Here is a 23,312-nt window from a genome sequence, read left to right as displayed (position 1 = left end):
AAAAATAACTGCTAGTGCTACCAGTACAGATCGTCACACCAAGTTGAGATGAACTTATCACAATGAGAAAATGAAGGAATAGAATAAGGTACATGTACAGGATTTTTAATTATTTCTTAGCTTTACAACCAGTCATGGCCGGTTATGTATGATAGGCGAACTCGAAAAGATACATACGGGATGAGCTCAGTGACTGCACTGAGTCTCACTACGCCGAGTGTTCAGTATCCGCGACTGTACTGAACTTGCAGACAAAATGACCGATTTGATATTCACATTCTGATATTTCCAACTTATTGCTACTTCATCAGCAAAATTTATTCCTGTAAATGTTCCAAATATAAGGAACGATTGATCAAATCTGCTGAAACACCCCATGAAACACGGAGGACGGCTGAAGCCCCGGCGAGTCGCTGTGTTTGTGCATATCCGTCCCTGCAATTCAGCAGCAATTTACGCATCGTGTCCGGTAATCCATAAAAATGAATGTTTCACTTTTTCAGTACCGTACACTGATTGTACTATCATTAAAGAATCATGACACAAGTGACAATATTTTAATTTTATTCAGATTTCAGAATTCCATCAAATAACGGCATACTAAGCCTAAATTGTATTTATTTTATAATAAAGTATCTGCCCGAGTATCTGTTTCTTTCAATCGCGATGCGATTGTGTGGAAAGAATGTATTACCGCAATACGCTAAATATGAAAACCTTTTATGGGCTGGATTTGATGAAATCGGCGTTTTTTTATTAATTTTTTAATTACTGCAAGACGATATTTTTTTTAATCAGACATTTTAAAATGAATCAAGAATATATGGGCAATTCCAAGCAAAAGTGGACATGACTCAAAAAAATGAAATTGCCAATATAAATTTCTTTTAACTTTTATATTATTCCAAACAGATGTAAGGTTCAAGTTATAAACTTTTTTCGCATTTTTCTAACATTTTCGTTTTTTTTTAAAGTTTCTTTGGGGAGTGTATTTTAAGTGAAAAACTCCTGTTCAACTTAGATATTTTCCAAGTGGGCCTATTTTATTAAACATGGGCACTTTTCTTTTAAATTTGATACATTTTATATCTCTGAAATATGGTCTTCAAGAAACATCCAACACATTTTAAATAATCCCCCACTAATTTTTTTTTCTTTCATTGCGTTTTCATAGCACTAAATATGGCGTAGCACGAGTTACCGAAAGATGCATTTTTTTATGTATTTTCAAAATGTTGGCAATGTAATTGATGCCACTTATTATTTTCCTTCTACTAGTAGTGCCGTGAGTAAAAATAAGAAATTAATATACAAAACACTGTCAATCACATAATAATGACCCATTAAAAACTGTAGCACGAGTTACCAGTAGCACGAGTTACCGATGTAGCACGAGTTACCATAGCCCACTTCTCCCTGTACCAGCAAAGATAATGCAAAATCTACCACTTGGCAGCAATAGAGGATCTCCCAACTACATGAATATGCATTTATATGTGACCATGGTATTGGTAACTATTTTTTTCTTTCATTGCATTTTCATAGCACTAAATATGGCGTAGCACGAGTTACCGAAAGATGCATTTTTTATATATTTTCAAAATGTTGGCAATTTAATTGATGCCACTTATTATTTTCCTTCTACTAGTAGTGCCTTGAGTAAAAATAAGAAATTAATATACAAAACACTATCCATCACATAATAATGACCCATTTAAAACTGTAGCACGAGTTACCATTAGCACGAGTTACCGATGTAGCACGAGTTGCCATAGCCCACTTCCCCCTGTACCAGCAAAGATAATGCAAAATCTACCACTTGGCAGCAATAGAGGATCTCCCAACTACATGAATATGCATTTATATGTGACCATGATATTGGTAACAGCTTTCTAGCAGCAGTGTAGCCAGTGTGGGGGGAAGGGGGCAGCCTACCCCATGACAAACTAGAATTATGCAGTTCGTAATTAAGGTGCCTATACACACACACCCACAAAAAGTGTGTAAATAACAAAGGTTTGTAAATAAAAAATAATATGCAATATGCAAATAAGCTCATTAATATTCATAAATATGCAAATAACATGACACAAAATTATACAGCACATCAGGCCACCATATCCAACCAAACCAAGTTTGAAGTTGATTGGTTGTGTTTATAATGCTGCAAAGTGGATTAATGAAAATGTAGGCAAAATTTGTAAATAAGCTCATTAATATTCATAAATATGCAAATAACATAACACAAAACTACACAGCACATCAAGCCACCATTATTCTATCACCATACCGGTACTAAGTTTGTAGTTATTGTGTTGGAGCTGCACAGTGGATTAATGAATTTGCTTCCGCCCGGACAGCCAAACAAAGAAAGAAAGAAACAAACAACCAGGCAACCACACATGTGTGGGGGCCAAAAATTAAAGAGAAAAGTGACCTCCTGTCGCAGGAAAATTAAAGTAAAAATATGGAAGGCAAAGATAGAGATAAGATTCAAGGAGCCAGTTTCACCCGATCATGTGCCAAAATAGTGTAAATTTATTTATACCAAATTTTTGCACACACCAATAAAGTCCTTTTTTAAGCTCAAAGACTTTACATTGTACAGTCTCTCTAAAAAACATGCTATTTAGCATATATCCCACTATCAATACCTGGTCAAAATGATGCAACCAACACTTTTAGCCCTCCACCCCCTAGGATCTAGCCTAAGGACCAATCAATTAATATGGGCCTCATGGAAGAACAGAGGATACCTTAAAACATCCACTGAATGAGTAACCGAGGCAACAGAAGAAATAAAACAAACAAAATAGATACTGGAAATCCTGAGATTAACAGCCACAGTGACATTGTTGATACTGAGATTTGTATAGTTCTGAGATTTGTATTGGAAATTGGTTTGTTGTTGAGTGTAATGAGGCTCATTTTCCAGCTTAGTGAAGTGATTGAAATCGGGCAAACTAGAGTATTTGCACCAAGCAGGAAATGGTCTCAACCAAAAGATGACCAAACATTCTATAACTCAGAAAGCAATTTTTAAAAAACAGAGCAAATAACCATGAACATTACAAGTTTTGTGAGGGAATTTAGAGTCAAATAACATGGAAGTAAAAGTTTTATCACTTGTTGACTGTTCAATGTAACTGTTTAAATTTAAGCCCTAGAATAAAATATCCAAACAGGATCAAGCAAGGCGTATGTAACGCTGGGATGTTTGTATGTAATGTGTGTGGTACATTGTATGCTGGTACATACACTGAATAGTGTTATTTGTACATAGATGGGTTATTTGGGGGGTTATTTGTACATAGATTGAGTTATTTGATCATTACACCAGTTGTTGAGGAATTGTTATCAAAAAAAAAATTGACATTTAGATGAACAATACCATTTTATATATGGCCGGACAAACTGTAGCACGAGTTACCATGTACGAGTTACCGTGTTTTTGCCAGTCAATGTAAAACTATGAGGGGCACAACTTTTTAAGGTATACCAAAACAAACCTTATTATAGCAATTACTTATCATATAATCAATAAGGCTTTAGTGTTTTTTGTTTTAGCACACCATCAAAATAAAAATGAGTGATTTTTAAGCATGTCCTCTGCTCGTAAAGTACGAAGTTACCGATTTTACAGCTGTCCCATACATACAAAAGTTGATATCCTGAATTAGCAATGCTATGAGGATCTAGCCTTGAATGTTGGGTATTAAAATACAAAAAATACAGATTCCAATCAAATCAATTTAAAAGCTGGAGCACAAAGTATGTAAAAGGATGCCATAAAGTGTAGCACGAGTTACCGTGGAATTGCCCATATAGGGAATGTCACAAACAACTATTTAATTTGTTATTCGATCATGTTTATTCAGTCCATGACATGAACGGTAGCAGCATTTGCGCATGGGATTGATCCCAGCGAAATTCAAACTCAATTACCCAGTTATACCCAGCCAGTTATGACTGATTTTGTCAAAATGTACGGACAATTTATGTGTTGACAATAATTCTATTATTTCTAATATATAGAAGTAACCAGCAATTTGAAGATTCCTCTAATTTCAAGCTTTATTGTGAAAATCAGACTTGCCGGGCAGCTTGCAAAGTACAGGAAGCAAGTCTTGTTTACATGTTTCCTGAGTAGGATCACGTGACTCACGAACCCTGAGCTTACGTCCACGAGCATTCCCAAGGTCATAGACGATTGATTTGGGTGCTTTTTGGGCGCCTTAAAAAAGACCAAAAATTCAATCATTTTTTTAATTGTTCAGCTTTATTAGCCATCAAAAAAATCGGAAAAAATAATTTTTAATATTCTGACATCATAAGCTTTCCATTGATATATAACTTTATTTTCAATGAGGTTCACCTTTAAGTATGCAGTCAATATTTTCAAAAGTAGGCTCAATGCACAGATCAGGGATTAAAGCATGTTCATTCCAAATTTCAGGCCAGTAGGTGTAGTTTTGCTTCCACATTTTTTTGAAATTCCAAAATTGGTGAAAATATGAAATACGAGAATATTGACTTTAAAGTTTACAAAATCAATAATGAATATTAATTAGCTAATTAACATAATTTTGATGATTAGAATGATTATTGTTACTGTTGTAACATGTTGATATTCAATGCAACAATATGTTTGGTTTAGCTGGTGCATTTTAATTAATTTGTATTCAATGATTTCTAAAATATCACTGCTTGAGTGCTTGAAAACAATAAAATACATAAGAAATAGAATGCATGTATTAAGGTAATACGATGTATTGTTGGTCGAAGCAGCAACAAAAAAATGTAGTTCACAGCATCTTGCGAATGGTAGTGAACTTTAGCAAAAATTGCATTGCTCAATTCATAGCGAGCGTGTAGAAGAATTTAAATATCACAGATATACTTTTGTAGGTCCTGTGGTTCTTGAGTTACGTTGTAAAGAGGGCTGAAACAACAACACTTAAATTGTAAAACGTACATAACTCATTAAACAACAATAAATTAAGCAAGTTTTCAAAGTATATGATTTGTAGAATGAACTTTTGCAAAACACGAAAGTGTTATTTTTCAATAATATATTCAGATAATGAAAATCGATTTTTTTTTTTTGGCTGCTTCGACCAACAATACCTCAGTATAACCTTAATATGGGATAACATTCGTTATGAATTATTTTCGCATTTTCTGTTGACAGTTTTTCGTATGTAAAATTTGAACAGAATGTTATTATCTGTGATTGGATTAAATACATCGCATATTAAGGTTAAATACAATTGATTTTCAAGGCTTGAATCCAGAGGGGCGTAAGTTAATAATGGAAACAGCCATGCATAAAAGAATGAACTCACGCGTACAATAGTGTATCAATCTGAACTAGGGCACGGACAAACCACGGCTCGTGAGTCATCCTATATGTTGCAGGGATGGGAGGGGGCGACCATGATTATAGGACCATATGGGCTGATGGGGGGGTGATTGTGGGCAGCCGTTTTCGGCAATTTTCCGAGCAATTTTCCTTTGGATTTTCTAAATTTTCAATTTTTAAAATTATCCTGGATGATATCTGTCGCAATGCTTCTATAGGCTATAACAGGCCTAGTAGGCCTATGCATACCCTGATTATGCAATATATACAACAATAACTACAACAATAATAACAAAACCAACAACCAATATTTTGTTAATCTAATTTGTAAAAATATATTCATAGGCGCGCCTATTTTATAGACTAGTATAGGCCTAAAAATTGCTGAATTATATAATGAAAAAAAAAAAGAAAAAAAACAATCAATCGCTGCAGTCAGAAAGAAAGAAAGCGAACAAGAAAAAAAAAAAAAAAAAGTCAGAGAAAGATAAAATAAACTAAATGGAATGGACCACATAGGGACTCGAACACGTACCAAAATTTTCCAGCTCAAAACTATAGTATTATATAGTAGAGCGTAAGTCCGACGCGCTAACCGATTGAGCCACTGGGGCACATGAAAATGATCGATCTCAAACTGATATTTATGGAATAGTGCACAACAGCTGGGCTCTTATGATAAACAAGCTTGTTACCGCTGTCAATGTCGGAGGTATCGATGGCGAAAAACCTCGTTTTTGCAAAAGTAGCTTAAATTTGGAGTGAAATTCAAATGGTAAAGTAAGCGACAGACATTTGAGAAATAATGTAGGCAGTTAGAAAATTGTTCCCAAAAACGGGCTAATAAAATTTAATCGGTACTGTATTTTGTTCTTCCCCATGGCAACATTATTTCTTTGGTCGATATGTAGTACAATACAAAAAAAGAGAAAATAATCACTCGGCGTGGTTTTATACGGAGCGAACATTTGAAAAAAACTGCATGGAACGTGTTTTTGATCTTTTGAACATGGTGCGTAAAAATGATTTAAACGAAGGATTTTCAAACAGATTCTAAAAATTTGTATAAACACACAAAAACAATGTAAAGATACATCCATGCACCAACATTTGACTCACTGCGATATTTGATTGCTGAGAAAACGCGTTTTAGAGAACAACTTTATACGTCTTTTTATATCGCTTTTTATACGTTTCTCTGTGTAACCTTAATGAGGATATGAATTTAGGACAAATTACCATTTTTGCCAACTAGTTGGGTAAAAATTACCATTGATCAGGAAAAATTACCAAAAAATCCAACTACTAAAAATTTATTCATCGTTTCTTTTTTTATCAGTCTTGTATTGACAAACATGTTTTTAATTTAAATAACATGACCCCAGTTCATTTGGGGAATCTTGTTTCCCTTGGTGTGATATCTTCTTTCTGTGTTGCTTGGAGAGAGCTATTAGGTTTAGCCACTGGCTCGCTATTGTTTGTCAGTTGGCTATCCCTGCACACCCAAGGTTTATTGGATTCCACATATTTTGGACTGTAATCATGGTATTTTACAAATGATTGTTTCCATTTATTTAGAGAATAAACGATAGGAATTTTGAATGACGGACAGGTCCAATATTTTGAGCAGTGGATGCCGGCACACTACGATAAAAATATTGGACTATCACATGGTAGAGGATAGTAAAAACAAAAATTCCTATCGTGTATTCTCATTCTTGGTCAGTTAAATATTATTTTCATAACTAAACACCGTTTTATTTAGCAAAAATTAAGTTACCGTCATGAAATCTCCACTTTTTCTGAAATGAACGAAACTTGTTAACTTGTTTTAGTTGCATGTACTGCGATCTTGTTCGCGTATTACACTCTAGAGCGCGCTACATACTCGGCCTTCGACAAGTTTCTTCCCAGGGCTTCTTCCACAACGACAACACTGCTGCTGCCATCTACCGTGTGATGGCATGCTGAAACCAGTGAAATTCAGCATTTACAAGCCAAATCACTGCACTGACTAAGAATTTTAATGAACTATTAATAATCTAGTGTACAATAGTTTTATGTGGTTTTGTTGCATGTTTTTATCTGGGGTAGATAAACTTGAAAATTCAGTACTTTTTGGTTATGGCAAAATTAGCATTTTTCCTATTTCAGGTCATACATTCATTTTTGTGTTGTTTTTCCTGCACCTGGATGCCCTGTAATTAATGTTCAACATCAGAGATTCCTACACTCCTAGATAGTGAGAACCAATCAGAGCAAGCGTTAGTAAATTACTAGCCGTGCATAAATATTGTATAATACGGGTGTGCATTCCGCGTGATACGCGTCTTTCGGAAGTGTTCATTTTTCTTGCAGGTGGATGTATTTTCCAACATTTTTAGTGACAATTTTGTTATAAAAATTGCAAAAATCACGGGATTTTTATTCGTGTATGAAATAGGTTAATAAATGCGTATCATTCTCAGTACGCGTGCTGCATTATTTTGTACAATTTCACTCCCAACAAGTGATACGCATTTATTAACCTATAAATTAATGTTGTTTTTCCTGCACCTGGATGCCCTGTAAATGTTCAACACTCACTCATTCACTCAGGTACCATCCTCCTCATGGATGTCATGTTCAACATCAGAGATCAGTGTTTGATCAGAGTGCATATAAGTGCACACAGTGACCCATCACATCGAAACCCCGGGATCGAAACACGGCAGTTGTCGGAAACCTACATTTAAAGATAATAAAGAAAATGTTCCCCGAAAAATAAAGGAAATAATAAGGAATTTGAATTCTATTTGTCCCATAAAATCAACATTCTACATGCGACATCAATGGATGAGGTGTCATTTTCAAGCTTAAAAGCAGTCCTTTAGTCTGGTAAAGAAACCTTTAAGTTCATTTTTGACGACAACTGCCGTGTTTCGATGTGATGGGTCACCACTATTATGAGCAGTGTTTTCAGACACACTCATTTTTCTTGTGGGTTGATGCATTTATAATTGCTTTTGTTTTCCAACATTTTTCGTGACAATTTTGTTTCTAAAAATAGCAAATAGCATTGTTTTCTGGTGAGAATGAAATAATATTAACTGGGTATCACTTGTTGCTCAATAAATTGTACAAAATAATTCATTTGTCCTAATATGTTGATGCATCTAATGCACAAACAAGTGATACACATTTTATTAATATTTAAGTAATACATTGATATTGGTCAAATTTTAAATAACATAATAAACACCTACCAACAAGTAAGTACCCCCTTTATTACAAGACAAAACTCAAAATCAAATAAAAGAGGACACTAGAAGCTTTACACAGACACTATCCTGACCTCTGACTCCAACAGCAAAGGGGTCAACCGCCTCTCTCAAAATGAACAAATTTGAAAAACATAAAATCGTTACGCATATATTGCAATTCTGCTGTTGTACCATGCTGTTTCCATCAGAACTGCTATTTTGGACAGGTTCCCACTAATTTCTTTGCATAGATTTAATGTTCAATGAGAGAGGAGACTCTAAGATTTAGATTGGTACCACTTTGAAGGTACAGGGTCTCCTGGTTTAAACGTTACAGCATTTCAAAGCTGGACAATTGAAAATCTGCGAAATCTGTCAAATTGAAAATTGAACTCCCTATAGAGTTATGTAAGCTATCCACCAGTGGATCTTCTGCGACCCCTACGCAGAACTTCCGTTAGTGGATTAACTGCGCACGGTGGACGCATGGAATCCACAGTCGGATTTTCGGTGCACGTTCGCTGAAACAACCCTCCGTATATAGGCGCCGGTGGAGTATTTCTGCGCCGCGGTCGCAGGGAATCCACTGACGGATTTTTCGGCGACGCGCGCAGAAACTCCCTCCGTATATAGCTCCGGTGGAGTAATTCTGCGCACGGTCGCAGGGAATCCACTGACGGATTTTCGACGCACGTGCGCAGAAACTCCCCTCCGTATATAGCTCCGGTGGAGTAATTCTGCGCCGACGGTCGCAGGGAATCCACTGACGGATTTTTCGGCGCGCGTGCGCTGAAACAAACCTCCGTATATAGGCGCCGGTGGAGTATTTCTGCGCGCGATCGCAGGGAATCCACTGACGGATTTTCGTATGCGTTTTAAAAAGAATAACTTAGAAAGTATGAAATGTATATACAGAGTCAGAAGTTAGAACGGTGGAGTAATTCTGCGCGCGGTCGCAGGAAATCCACAGTCGGACTTTCGGCGCGCGTCGCAGAAACTCCCTCCGTATATAGCTCCGGTGGAGTATTTCTGCTGCGATGCAGGGAATCCACAGTCGGATTTTCGGCGCACGTTTTTCTTAAATCGTTATGATTTAGGCCTAATATTGGCCTACCCTAGAATGTTTCATAAGAGATAATAAAAAGGTAGAAAGTAAGAAATATTATTTAGGCCTATATTTTTAGAGTCATAAGTTACGGTTCTGCGCATCAAATTTTTTAAACGTTTCGCAGAATAAAAATATAAATAATATTTCATATTTTCTACACTTTTTCTTAAACGTGCACAGAAAATCCGAATGTGGATTCCCTGCGACCGTCCGCAGAAATGCTCCACCGTATCAAAAATAAACTCTAAAAATAATATAGAATTACTCCACCGTTCTAACTTCTGACTCTGTAGGCCTATATAATTTCTTACTTTCTAAGTTATTTTTTTAAACATTGCGCAGAACCATCATTATTAAACTTCCAACTCTAAAAATATAAATAATATTTCATATTTTCTGCCCTTTTTCTTAAACGTGCGCAGAAAATCTGTCAGTGGATTCCCTGCGACCGTGCGCAGAAATACTCCACCGGAGCTATAGACCTTTTTCTGATGACGTCACCTAATCGATATTGGGGTCTGAGATGTAAACAAACAACATGTGCGTTTCTCACGTGTCCACGGTGTAAAAACACCAAATACTGCGTATTTTCTCCTCTGTTTTGTCATATTTCACTTTAGCTTCCATAAAATAATTGTTTAAACGGGAACTGTATACTAGTAACCTTTGTTCCAGCTTGTTTTGATGCTATAAAATACAAAAGATACAGAAAAACCGCGATGCTATTTAAAATTCAATCTTTGTTTTGTTTCACAATTTTGTTTACTTTTTACACCGTAAGAACTAAACGCGTACTCATGAGCTGGCAATCCCGCGCGGGACGCCTAGTGTGGCATAAAAAGTTGATCGCGCCCCGGGCCGCATTTGCGTTGGGTGCTGATGACTCGAATGCTGGACCCCAATATCGATTGATTGGTGACGTCTGAGAAAAAGGTCTATATACGGAGGGGAGTTTCTGCGCACGTGCACCGAAAGTCCGACTGTGGATTCCCTGCGACCGATGCGCAGAACCGTAACTTCTGACTCAAAAAATATAGGCCTAAATAATATTTCTTACTTTCTACCTTTTTATTATCTCTTATGAAACATTCTAGGGTAGGCCAATATTAAATCATAACAATTCAAGAAAAACGTGCGCCGAAAGTCCGACTATGGATTCCCTGCGACCGTGCGCAGAAATACTCCACCGGAGCTATTATACGAGGGGAGTTTCTGCGCACGTGCGCCGAACGTCCGACTGTGGATTCCCTGCGACCGTGCGCAGAAATACTCCACCGTTCTAACTTCTGACTCACTCATATACATTTCATACTTTCTAAGTTATTCTTTTTTAAAACGTGCGAAATCTGTCAAATTGAAAATTGAACTCCCTATACCTTACACAGTTAAGGATTATGAAAAACTGCAGAAAAATGACAACTCACAGACAAGCAGTTGAGTAATTTTCCAAGGGTTATATAACTTGAATAATATATCAAATAAAAGAGGAGACTGGAAGCTTTACACAGACACTATGACTCCAACAGCAAAGGGGTTAACGACCTCTCTCAAAATGACAAAATTTGACAAACATAAAAATCGTTCGCATATTGCAATTCTGCTGTTGTACCATGCTGTTTCCTTCAGAACTGCTATTTTGGACAGGTTCCCGCTAATTTCTTTCAATAGATTTAATGCTATTTAAAATTCAATCTTTGTTTTGTTTCACAATTTTGTTTACTTTTTACACCGTAAGAACTAAACGCTGCACTCGAGCTGGCAATCCCGCAAGGGGACGCCTAGTGTGGCGCAAAAGTTGATCGCGCCACGGGCGCTTTTGCGTTGGGTGCTGATGACTCGAATGCTGGACCCCAATATCGATTGATTGGTGACGTCTGAGAAAAAGGTCTATATACGGAGGGGAGTTTCTGCGCACGTGCACCGAAAGTCCGACTGTGGATTCCCTGCGACCGATGCGCAGAACCGTAACTTCTGACTCAAAAATATAGGCCTAAATAATATTTCTTACTTTCTACCTTTTATTATCTCTTATGAAACATTCTAGGTAGGCCAATATTAAATCATAACAATTCAAGAAAAACGTCGCCGAAAGTCCGACTATGGATTCCCTGCGACCGTGCGCAGAAATACTCCACCGGAGCTATTATACGAGGGGAGTTTCTGCGCACGTGCGCCGAACGTCCGACTGTGGATTCCCTGCGACCGTGCGCAGAAATACTCCACCGTTCTAACTTCTGACTCACTCATATACATTTCATACTTTCTAAGTTATTCTTTTTTAAAACGTGCGCCGAAAATCCGTCAGTGGATTCCCTGCAACCCTACTGCGACCGTGCGCAGAAATACTCCACCGGCGCCTATATACGGAGGGTTGTTTCAGCGCACGTGCGCCGAAAATCCGTCAGTGGATTCTTTGCGTCCACCGTGCGCAGTTAATCCACTATCGGAAGTTCTGCGTAGGGGTCGCAGAAGCTCCACTGGTGGATCATGTACATACATGCCCTATACCTTACACAATTAAGGATTATGAAAAACTGCAGAAAAATGACAACTCACAGACAAGCAGTTGAGTAATTTCCCAAGGGTTATATAACTTGAATAATATATCAAATAAAAGAGTAGACTAGAAGCTTTACACAGGCACTATCCTGACCTCTGACTCCAACAGCAAAGGGGTCAACGACCTCTCTCAAAATGACCAAATTTGAAAAACATAAAAATCGTTACGCATATTGCAATTCTGCTGTTGTACCATGCTGTTTCCTTCAGAACTGCTATTTTGGACAGGTTCCCACTAATTTCTTTGCATAGATTTAATGTTCAATGAGAGAGGAGACTCTAAGATTTAGATTGGTACCACTTTGAAGGTACAGGATCTCCTGGTTTAAACGTTACAGCATTTCAAAGCTGGACAATTGAACATCTGCGAAATCTGTCAAATTGAAAATTGAACTCCCTATACCTTACACAGTTAAGGATTATGAAAAACTGCAGAAAAATGACAACTCACAGACAAGCAGTTGAGTAATTTCCCAAGGGTTATATAACTTGAATAATATATCAAATAAAAGAGGAGACTGGAAGCTTTACACAGACACTATGACTCCAACAGCAAAGGGGTTAACGACTTCTCTCAAAATGACAAAATTTGACAAACATAAAAATCGTTACGCATATTGCAATTCTGCTGTTGTACCATGCTGTTTCCTTCAGAACTGCTATTTTGGACAGGTTCCCGCTAATTTCTTTCAATAGATTTAATGTTCAATGAGACAGGAGACTCTAAGATTTAGATTGGTACCACTTTGAAGGTACAGGATCTCCTGGTTTAAACGTTACAGCATTTCAAAGCTGGACAATTGAAAATCTGCGAAATCTGTCAAATTGAAAATTGAACTCCCTATACCTTACACAGTTAAGGATTATGAAAAACTGCAGAAAAATGACAACTCACAGACAAGCAGTTGAGTAATTTCCCAAGGGTTATATAACTTGAATAATATATCAAATAAAAGAGGAGACTGGAAGCTTTACACAGACACTATGACTCCAACAGCAAAGGGGTTAACGACTTCTCTCAAAATGACAAAATTTGACAAACATAAAAATCGTTACGCATATTGCAATTCTGCTGTTGTACCATGCTGTTTCCTTCAGAACTGCTATTTTGGACAGGTTCCCGCTAATTTCTTTCAATAGATTTAATGTTCAATGAGACAGGAGACTCTAAGATTTAGATTAGTACCACTTTGAAGGTACAGGGTCTCCTGGTTTAAAAGTTACAGCATTTCAAAGCTGGACAATTGAAAATCTGCGAAATCTGTCAAATTGAAAATTGAACTCCCTATACCTTACACAGTTAAGGATTATGAAAATCTGCAAAAACTGCAGAAAAATGACAACTCACAGACAAGCAGTTGAGTAATTTCCCAAGGGTCATATAACTTGAATAATATATCAAATAAAAGAGGAGACTGGAAGCTTTACACAGACACCATCCTGACCTCTAACCCCAACAGCAAAGGAGTCAATGACCTCTTTGAAAATGACTAAATTTGAAAAAATTTTAAATTGTTATACATATTGCAATTCTGCTGCTGTACCATGCTGTTTCCTTCAGAACTGCTATTTTGGACAGGTTCCCGCTAATTTCTTTCAATAGATTTAATGTTCAATGAGAGAGGAGACTCTAAGATTTAAATTGGTACCACTTTGAAGGTACAGGATCTCCTGGTTTAAACGTTACAGCATTTCAAAGCTGGACAATTGAAAATCTGCGAAATCCGGCAAAATTGAAAATTGAACTCCCTATACCTTACACAGTTAAGGATTATGAAAAACTGCAGAAAAATGACAACTCACAGACAAGCAGTTGAGTAATTTCCCAAGGGTTATATAACTTGAATAATATATCAAATAAAAGAAGAGACTGGAAGCTTTACACAGACACTATCCTGACCTCTAACCCCAACAGCAAAGGGGTCAATGACCTCTCTCAAAATGAACAAATTTGCAAAAACATAAAAATCGTTACGCATATTGCAATTCTGCTGTTGTACCATGCTGTTTCCATCAGAACTGCTATTTTGGACAGGTTCCAACTAATTTCTTTGCATAGATTTAATATTCAATGAGAGAGGAGACTCTAAGATTTAGATTGGTACCACTTTGAAGGTACAGGGTCTCCTGGTTTAAACGTTACAGCATTTCAAAGCTGGACAATTGAAAATGTGCGAAATCTGTCAAATTGAAAATTGAACTCCCTATACCTTACACAATTAAGGATTATGAAAAACTGCAGAAAAATGACAACTCACAGACAAGCAGTTGAGTAATTTCCCAAGGGTTATATAACTTGAATAATATATCAAATAAAAGAGGAGACTAGAAGCTTTACACAGACACTATCCTGACCTCTGACTCCAACAGCAAAGGGGTCAACAACCTCTCTCAAAATGACCAAATTTGAAAAACATAAAAATCGTTACGCATATTGCAATTCTGCTGTTGTACCATGCTGTTTCCTTCAGAACTGCTATTTTGGACAGGTTCCCACTAATTTCTTTGCATAGATTTAATGTTCACTGAGAGAGGAGACTCTAAGATTTAGATTGGTACCACTTTGAAGGTACAGGATCTCCTGGTTTAAACGTTACAGCATTTCAAAGCTGGACAATTGAAAATCTGCGAAATCTGTCAAATTAAAAATTGAACTCCCTATACCTTACACAGTTAAGGATTATGAAAAACTGCAGAAAAATGACAACTCACAGACAAGCAGTTGAGTAATTTTCCAAGGGTTATATAACTTGAATAATATATCAAATAAAAGAGGAGACTGGAAGCTTTATACAGACACTATCCTGACCTCTGACTCCAACAGCAAAGGGGTCAACGACCTCTCTCAAAATGAACAAATTTGAAAAACATAAAAATCGTTACGCATATTGCAATTCTGCTGCTCTACCATGCTGTTTCCTTCAGAACTGCTATTTTGGACAGGTTCCCGCTAATTTCTTTCAATAGATTTAATGTTCAATGAGAGAGGAGACTCTAAGATTTAGATTGGTACCACTTTGAAGGTACAGGGTCTCCTGGTTTAAAAGTTACAGCATTTCAAAGTTGGACAATTGAAAATCTGCGAAATCTGTCAAATTGAAAATTGAACTCCCTATACCTTACACAGTTAAGGATTATGAAAAACTGCAGAAAAATGACAACTCACAGACAAGCAGTTGAGTAATTTCCCAAGGGTTATATAACTTGAATAATATATCAAATAAAAGAGGAGACTGGAAGCTTTACACAGACACTATCCTGACCTCTGACTCCAACAGCAAAGGGGTCAACGACCTCTCTCAAAATGACCAAATTTGAAAAACATAAAAATCATTCGCATATTGCAATTCTGCTGTTGTACCATGCTGTTTCCTTCAGAACTGCTATTTTGGACAGGTTCCACTAATTTCTTTGCATAGATTTAATGTTCAATGAGAGAGGAGACTCTAAGATTTAGATTGGTACCACTTTGAAGGTACAGGATCTCCTGGTTTAAACGTTACAGCATTTCAAAGCTGGACAATTGAAAATCTGCGAAACCTGTCAAATTTAAAATTGAACTCCCTATACCTTACACAGTTAAGGATTAAGAAAAACTGCAGAAAAATGACAACTCACAGACAAGCAGTTGAGTAATTTCCCAAGGGTTATATAACTTGAATAATATATCAAATAAAAGAGGAGACTGGAAGCTTTACACAGACACTATGACTCCAACAGCAAAGGGGTCAACGACCTCTCTCAAAATGACAAAATTTGACAAACATAAAAATCGTTACGCATATTGCAATTCTGCTGTTGTACCATGCTGTTTCCTTCAGAACTGCTATTTTGGACAGGTTCCCGCTAATTTCTTTCAATAGATTTAATGTTCAATGAGACAGGAGACTCTAAGATTTAGATTGGTACCACTTTGAAGGTACAGGGTCTCCTGGTTTAAAAGTTACAGCATTTCAAAGCTGGACAATTGAAAATCTGCGAAATCTGTCAAATTGAAAATTGAACTCCCTATACCTTACACAGTTAAGGATTATGAAAATCTGCAAAAACTGCAGAAAAATGACAACTCACAGACAAGCAGTTGAATAATTTCCCAAGGGTCATATAACTTGAATAATATATCAAATAAAAGAGGAGACTGGAAGCTTTACACAGACACCATCCTGACCTCTAACCCCAACAGCAAAGGAGTCAATGACCTCTTTGAAAATGACTAAATTTGAAAAAAATTTAAATTGTTATACATATTGCAATTCTGCTGCTGTACCATGCTGTTTCCTTCAGAACTGCTATTTTGGACAGGTTCCCGCTAATTTCTTTCAATAGATTTAATGTTCAATGAGAGAGGAGACTCTAAGATTTAAATTGGTACCACTTTGAAGGTACAGGATCTCCTGGTTTAAACGTTACAGCATTTCAAAGCTGGACAATTGAAAATCTGCGAAATCTGTCAAATTGAAAATTGAACTCCCTATACCTTACACAGTTAAGGATTATGAAAAACTGCAGAAAAATGACAACTCACAGACAAGCAGTTGAGTAATTTCCCAAGGGTTATATAACTTGAATAATATATCAAATAAAAGAGGAGACTGGAAGCTTTACACAGACACTATCCTGACCTCTGACTCCAACAGCAAAGGGGTCAACGACCTCTCAAAATGACAAAATTTGACAAACATAAAAATCGTTACGCATATTGCAATTCTGCTGTTGTACCATGCTGTTTCCTTCAGAACTGCTATTTTGGACAGGTTCCCGCTAATTTCTTTCAATAGATTTAATGTTCAATGAGACAGGAGACTCTAAGATTTAGATTGGTACCACTTTGAAGGTACAGGGTCTCCTGGTTTAAAAGTTACAGCATTTCAAAGCTGGACAATTGAAAATCTGCGAAATCTGTCAAATTGAAAATTGAACTCCCTATACCTTACACAGTTAAGGATTATGAAAAACTGCAGAAAAATGACAACTCACAGACAAGCAGTTGAGTAATTTCCCAAGGGTTATATAACTTGAATAATATATCGAATAAAAGAGGAGACTGGAAGCTTTACACAGACACTATCCTGACCTCTGACTCCAACAGCAAAGGGGTCAAAGACCTCTCTCAAAATGACAAAATTTGACAAACATAACAATCATTACGCATATTGCAATTCTGCTGTTGTACCATGCTGTTTCCTTCAGAACTGCTATTTTGGACAGGTTCCCGCTAATTTCTTTCAATAGATTTAATGTTCAATGAGACAGGAGACTCTAAGATTTAGATTGGTACCACTTTGAAGGTACAGGGTCTCCTGGTTTAAAAGTTACAGCATTTCAAAGCTGGACAATTGAAAATCTGCGAAATCTGTCAAATTGAAAATTGAACTCCCTATACCTTACACAGTTAAGGATTATGAAAAACTGCAGAAAAATGACAACTCACAGACAAGCAGTTGAGTAATTTCCCAAGGGTTATATAACTTGAATAATATATCAAATAAAAGAGGAGACTGGAAGCTTTACACAGACACTATGACTCCAACAGCAAAGGGGTTAACGACCTCTCTCAAAATGACAAAATTTGACAAACATAAAAATCGTTACGCATATTGCAATTCTGCTGATGTACCATGCTGTTTCCTTCAGAACTGCTATTTTGGACAGGTTCCGCTAATTTCTTTCAATAGATTTAATGTTCAATGAGACAGGAGACTCTAAGATTTAGATTGGTACCACTTTGAAGGTACAGGGTCTCCTGGTTTAAAAGTTACAGCATTTCAAAGCTGGACAATTGAAAATCTGCGAAATCTGTCAAATTGAAAATTGAACTCCTATACCTTACACAGTTAAGGATTATGAAAATCTGCAAAAACTGCAGAAAAATGACAACTCACAGACAAGCAGTTGAATAATTTCCCAAGGGTCATATAACTTGAATAATATATCAAATAAAAGAGGAGACTGGAAGCTTTACACAGACACCATCCTGACCTCTAACCCCAACAGCAAAGGAGTCAATGACCTCTTTGAAAATGACTAAATTTGAAAAAAATTTAAATTGTTATACATATTGCAATTCTGCTGCTGTACCATGCTGTTTCCTTCAGAACTGCTATTTTGGACAGGTTCCCGCTAATTTCTTTCAATAGATTTAATGTTCAATGAGAGAGGAGACTCTAAGATTTAAATTGGTACCACTTTGAAGGTACAGGATCTCCTGGTTTAAACGTTACAGCATTTCAAAGCTGGACAATTGAAAATCTACGAAATCTGTCAAATTGAAAATTGAACTCCCTATACCTTACACAGTTAAGGATTATGAAAAACTGCAGAAAATGACAACTCACAGACAAGCAGTTGAGTAATTTCCCAAGGGTTATATAACTTGAATAATATATCAAATAAAAGAGGAGACTGGAAGCTTTACACAGACACTATCCTGACCTCTGACTCCAACAGCAAAGGGGTCAACGACCTCTCTCAAAATGACAAAATTTGACAAACATAAAAATCGTTACGCATATTGCAATTCTGCTGTTGTACCATGCTGTTTCCTTCAGAACTGCTATTTTGGACAGGTTCCCGCTAATTTCTTTCAATAGATTTAATGTTCAATGAGACAGGAGACTCTAAGATTTAGATTGGTACCACTTTGAAGGTACAGGGTCTCCTGGTTTAAAAGTTACAGCATTTCAAAGCTGGACAATTGAAAATCTGCGAAATCTGTCAAATTGAAAATTGAACTCCCTATACCTTACACAGTTAAGGATTATGAAAAACTGCAGAAAAATGACAACTCACAGACAAGCAGTTGAGTAATTTTCCAAGGGTTATATAACTTGAATAATATATCAAATAAAAGAGGAGACTGGAAGCTTTACACAGACACTATGACTCCAACAGCAAAGGGGTTAACGACCTCTCTCAAAATGACAAAATTTGACAAACATAAAAATCGTTACGCATATTGCAATTCTGCTGTTGTACCATGCTGTTTCCTTCAGAACTGCTATTTTGGACAGGTTCCCGCTAATTTCTTTCAATAGATTTAATGTTCAATGAGACAGGAGACTCTAAGATTTAGATTGGTACCACTTTGAAGGTACAGGGTCTCCTGGTTTAAAAGTTACAGCATTTCAAAGCTGGACAATTGAAAATCTGCGAAATCTGTCAAATTGAAAATTGAACTCCCTATACCTTACACAGTTAAGGATTATGAAAATCTGCAAAACTGCAGAAAATGACAACTCACAGACAAGCAGTTGAATAATTTCCCAAGGGTCATATAACTTGAATAATATATCAAATAAAAGAGGAGACTGGAAGCTTTACACAGACACCATCCTGACCTCTAACCCCAACAGCAAAGGAGTCAATGACCTCTTTGAAAATGACAAAATTTGACAAACATATAAATTGTTATACATATTGCAATTCTGCTGCTGTACCATGCTGTTTCCTTCAGAACTGCTATTTTGGACAGGTTCCCGCTAATTTCTTTCAATAGATTTAATGTTCAATGAGAGAGGAGACTCTAAGATTTAAATTGGTACCACTTTGAAGGTACAGGATCTCCTGGTTTAAACGTTACAGCATTTCAAAGCTGGACAATTGAAAATATGCTAAATCTGTCAAATTGAAAATTGAACTCCCTATACCTTACACAGTTAAGGATTATGAAAAACTGCAGAAAAATGACAACTCACAGACAAGCAGTTGAGTAATTTCCCAAGGGTTATATAACTTGAATAATATATCAAATAAAAGAGGAGACTGGAAGCTTTACACAGACACTATCCTGACCTCTGACTCCAACAGCAAAGGGGTCAACGACCTCTCTCAAAATGACAAAATTTGACAAACATAAAAATCGTTACGCATATTGCAATTCTGCTGTTGTACCATGCTGTTTCCTTCAGAACTGCTATTTTGGACAGGTTCCCGCTAATTTCTTTCAATAGATTTAATGTTCAATGAGACAGGAGACTCTAAGATTTAGATTGGTACCACTTTGAAGGTACAGGGTCTCCTGGTTTAAAAGTTACAGCATTTCAAAGCTGGACAATTGAAAATCTGCGAAATCTGTCAAATTGAAAATTGAACTCCCTATACCTTACACAGTTAAGGATTATGAAAATCTGCAAAAACTGCAGAAAAATGACAACTCACAGACAAGCAGTTGAATAATTTCCCAAGGGTCATATAACTTGAATAATATATCAAATAAAAGAGGAGACTGGAAGCTTTACACAGACACCATCCTGACCTCTAACCCCAACAGCAAAGGAGTCAATGACCTCTTTGAAAATGACTAAATTTGAAAAAAAATTAAATTGTTATACATATTGCAATTCTGCTGCTGTACCATGCTGTTTCCTTCAGAACTGCTATTTTGGACAGGTTCCCGCTAATTTCTTTCAATAGATTTAATGTTCAATGAGAGAGGAGACTCTAAGATTTAAATTGGTACCACTTTGAAGGTACAGGATCTCCTGGTTTAAACGTTACAGCATTTCAAAGCTGGACAATTGAAAATCTCTGCGAAATCTGTCAAATTGAAAATTGAACTCCTATACCTTACACAGTTAAGGATTATGAAAAACTGCAGAAAAATGACAACTCACAGACAAGCAGTTGAGTAATTTCCCAAGGGTTATATAACTTGAATAATATATCAAATAAAAGAGGAGACTGGAAGCTTTACACAGACACTATCCTGACCTCTGACTCCAACAGCAAAGGGGTCAACGACCTCTCTCAAAATGACAAAATTTGACAAACATAAAAATCGTTACGCATATTGCAATTCTGCTGTTGTACCATGCTGTTTCCTTCAGAACTGCTATTTTGGACAGGTTCCCGCTAATTTCTTTCAATAGATTTAATGTTCAATGAGACAGGAAACTCTAAGATTTAGATTGGTACCACTTTGAAGGTACAGGGTCTCCTGGTTTAAAAGTTACAGCATTTCAAAGCTGGACAATTGAAAATCTGCGAAATCTGTCAAATTGAAAATTGAACTCCCTATACCTTACACAGTTAAGGATTATGAAAAACTGCAGAAAAATGACAACTCACAGACAAGCAGTTGAGTAATTTCCCAAGGGTTATATAGCTTGAATAATATATCGAATAAAAGAGGAGACTGGAAGCTTTACACAGACACTATCCTGACCTCTGACTCCAACAGCAAAGGGGTCAAAGACCTCTCTCAAAATGACAAAATTTGACAAACATAACAATCATTACGCATATTGCAATTCTGCTGTTGTACCATGCTGTTTCCTTCAGAACTGCTATTTTGGACAGGTTCCCGCTAATTTCTTTCAATAGATTTAATGCTCAATGAGACAGGAGACTCTAAGATTTAGATTGGTACCACTTTGAAGGTACAGGGTCTCCTGGTTTAAAAGTTACAGCATTTCAAAGCTGGACAATTGAAAATCTCAAGAAATCTGTCAAATTGAAAATTGAACTCCTATACCTTACACAGTTAAGGATTATGAAAAACTGCAGAAAAATGACAACTCACAGACAAGCAGTTGAGTAATTTCCCAAGGGTTATATAACTTGAATAATATATCGAATAAAAGAGGAGACTGGAAGCTTTACACAGACACTATCCTGACCTCTGACTCCAACAGCAAAGGGGTCAAAGACCTCTCTCAAAATGACAAAATTTGACAAACATAAAAATTGTTACGCATATTGCCATTCTGCTGTTGTACCATGCTGTTTCCTTCAGAACTGCTATTTTGGACAGGTTCCCGCTAATTTCTTTCAATAGATTTAATGTTCAATGAGACAGGAGACTCTAAGATTTAGATTGGTACCACTTTGAAGGTACAGGGTCTCCTGGTTTAAAAGTTACAGCATTTCAAAGCTGGACAATTGAAAATCTGCGAAATCTGTCAAATTGAAAATTGAACTCCCTATACCTTACACAGTTAAGGATTATGAAAATCTGCAAAAACTGCAGAAAAATGACAACTCACAGACAAGCAGTTGAGTAATTTCCCAAGGGTTATATAACTTGAATAATATATCAAATAAAAGAGGAGACTGGAAGCTTTACACAGACACCATCCTGACCTCTAACCCCAACAGCAAAGGAGTCAATGACCTCTTTGAAAATGACTAAATTTGAAAAAATTTTAAATTGTTATGCATATTGCAATTCTGCTGCTGTACCATGCTGTTTCCTTCAGAACTGCTATTTTGGACAGGTTCCCACTAATTTCTTTGCATAGATTTAATGTTCAATGAGAGAGGAGACTCTAAGATTTAGATTGGTACCACTTTGAAGGTACAGGGTCTCCTGGTTTAAACGTTACAGCATTTCAAAGCTGGACAATTGAAAATCTCAAGTAAATCTGTCAAATTGAAAATTGAACTCCCTATACCTTACACAGTTAAGGATTATGAAAAACTGCAGAAAAATGACAACTCACAGACAAGCAGTTGAGTAATTTCCCAAGGGTTATATAACTTGAATAATATATCAAATAAAAGAGGAGACTGGAAGCTTTACACAGACACTATCCTGACCTCTAACCCCAACAGCAAAGGGGTCAACGACCTCTCTCAAAATGACCAAATTTGAAAAACATAAAAATTGTTACGCATATTGCATTTCTGCTGCTGTACCATGCTGTTTCCTTCAGAACTGCTATTTTGGACAGGTTCCCACTAATTTCTTTGCATAGATTTAATGTTCAATGAGAGAGGAGACTCTAAGATTTAGATTGGTAATTCTTTGAAGGTAGGAGGTCTCCTGGTTTAAACGTTACAGCAGTTCAAAGCTGGTAAATCGAAAATCTGCGAAATCTGTCAAATTGAAAATTGAACTCCCTATACCTTACACAGTTAAGGATTATGAAAATCTGCAAAAACTGCAGAAAAATGATAACTCACAGACAAGCAGTTGAGTAATTTCCCAAGGGTTATATAACTTGAATAATATATCAAATAAAAGAGGAGACTGGAAGCTTTACACAGACACCATCCTGACCTCTAACCCCAACAGCAAAGGGGTCAATGACCTCTTTGAAAA

The 23,312-nt window shown here is 36.6% G+C and overlaps 1 protein-coding gene across 1 annotated transcript in view; it reads right to left on the bottom strand.

Moving 5' to 3' along the window:
- Nucleotides 1-23,312, bottom strand: part of LOC140137507 (NLR family CARD domain-containing protein 4-like) — a 116,356-nt gene that overhangs the window by 80,238 nt on the left and 12,806 nt on the right. The gene's annotated exons all lie outside the window — the stretch shown is intronic.

Source organism: Amphiura filiformis, chromosome 17 (assembly GCF_039555335.1).
Source record: "Amphiura filiformis chromosome 17, Afil_fr2py, whole genome shotgun sequence".
Lineage (NCBI taxonomy): Eukaryota > Metazoa > Echinodermata > Ophiuroidea > Amphilepidida > Amphiuridae > Amphiura > Amphiura filiformis.
The sequence above is the reverse complement of the archived record's forward strand: the minus strand, read 5'-3'. Positions and strand labels throughout refer to the sequence as shown.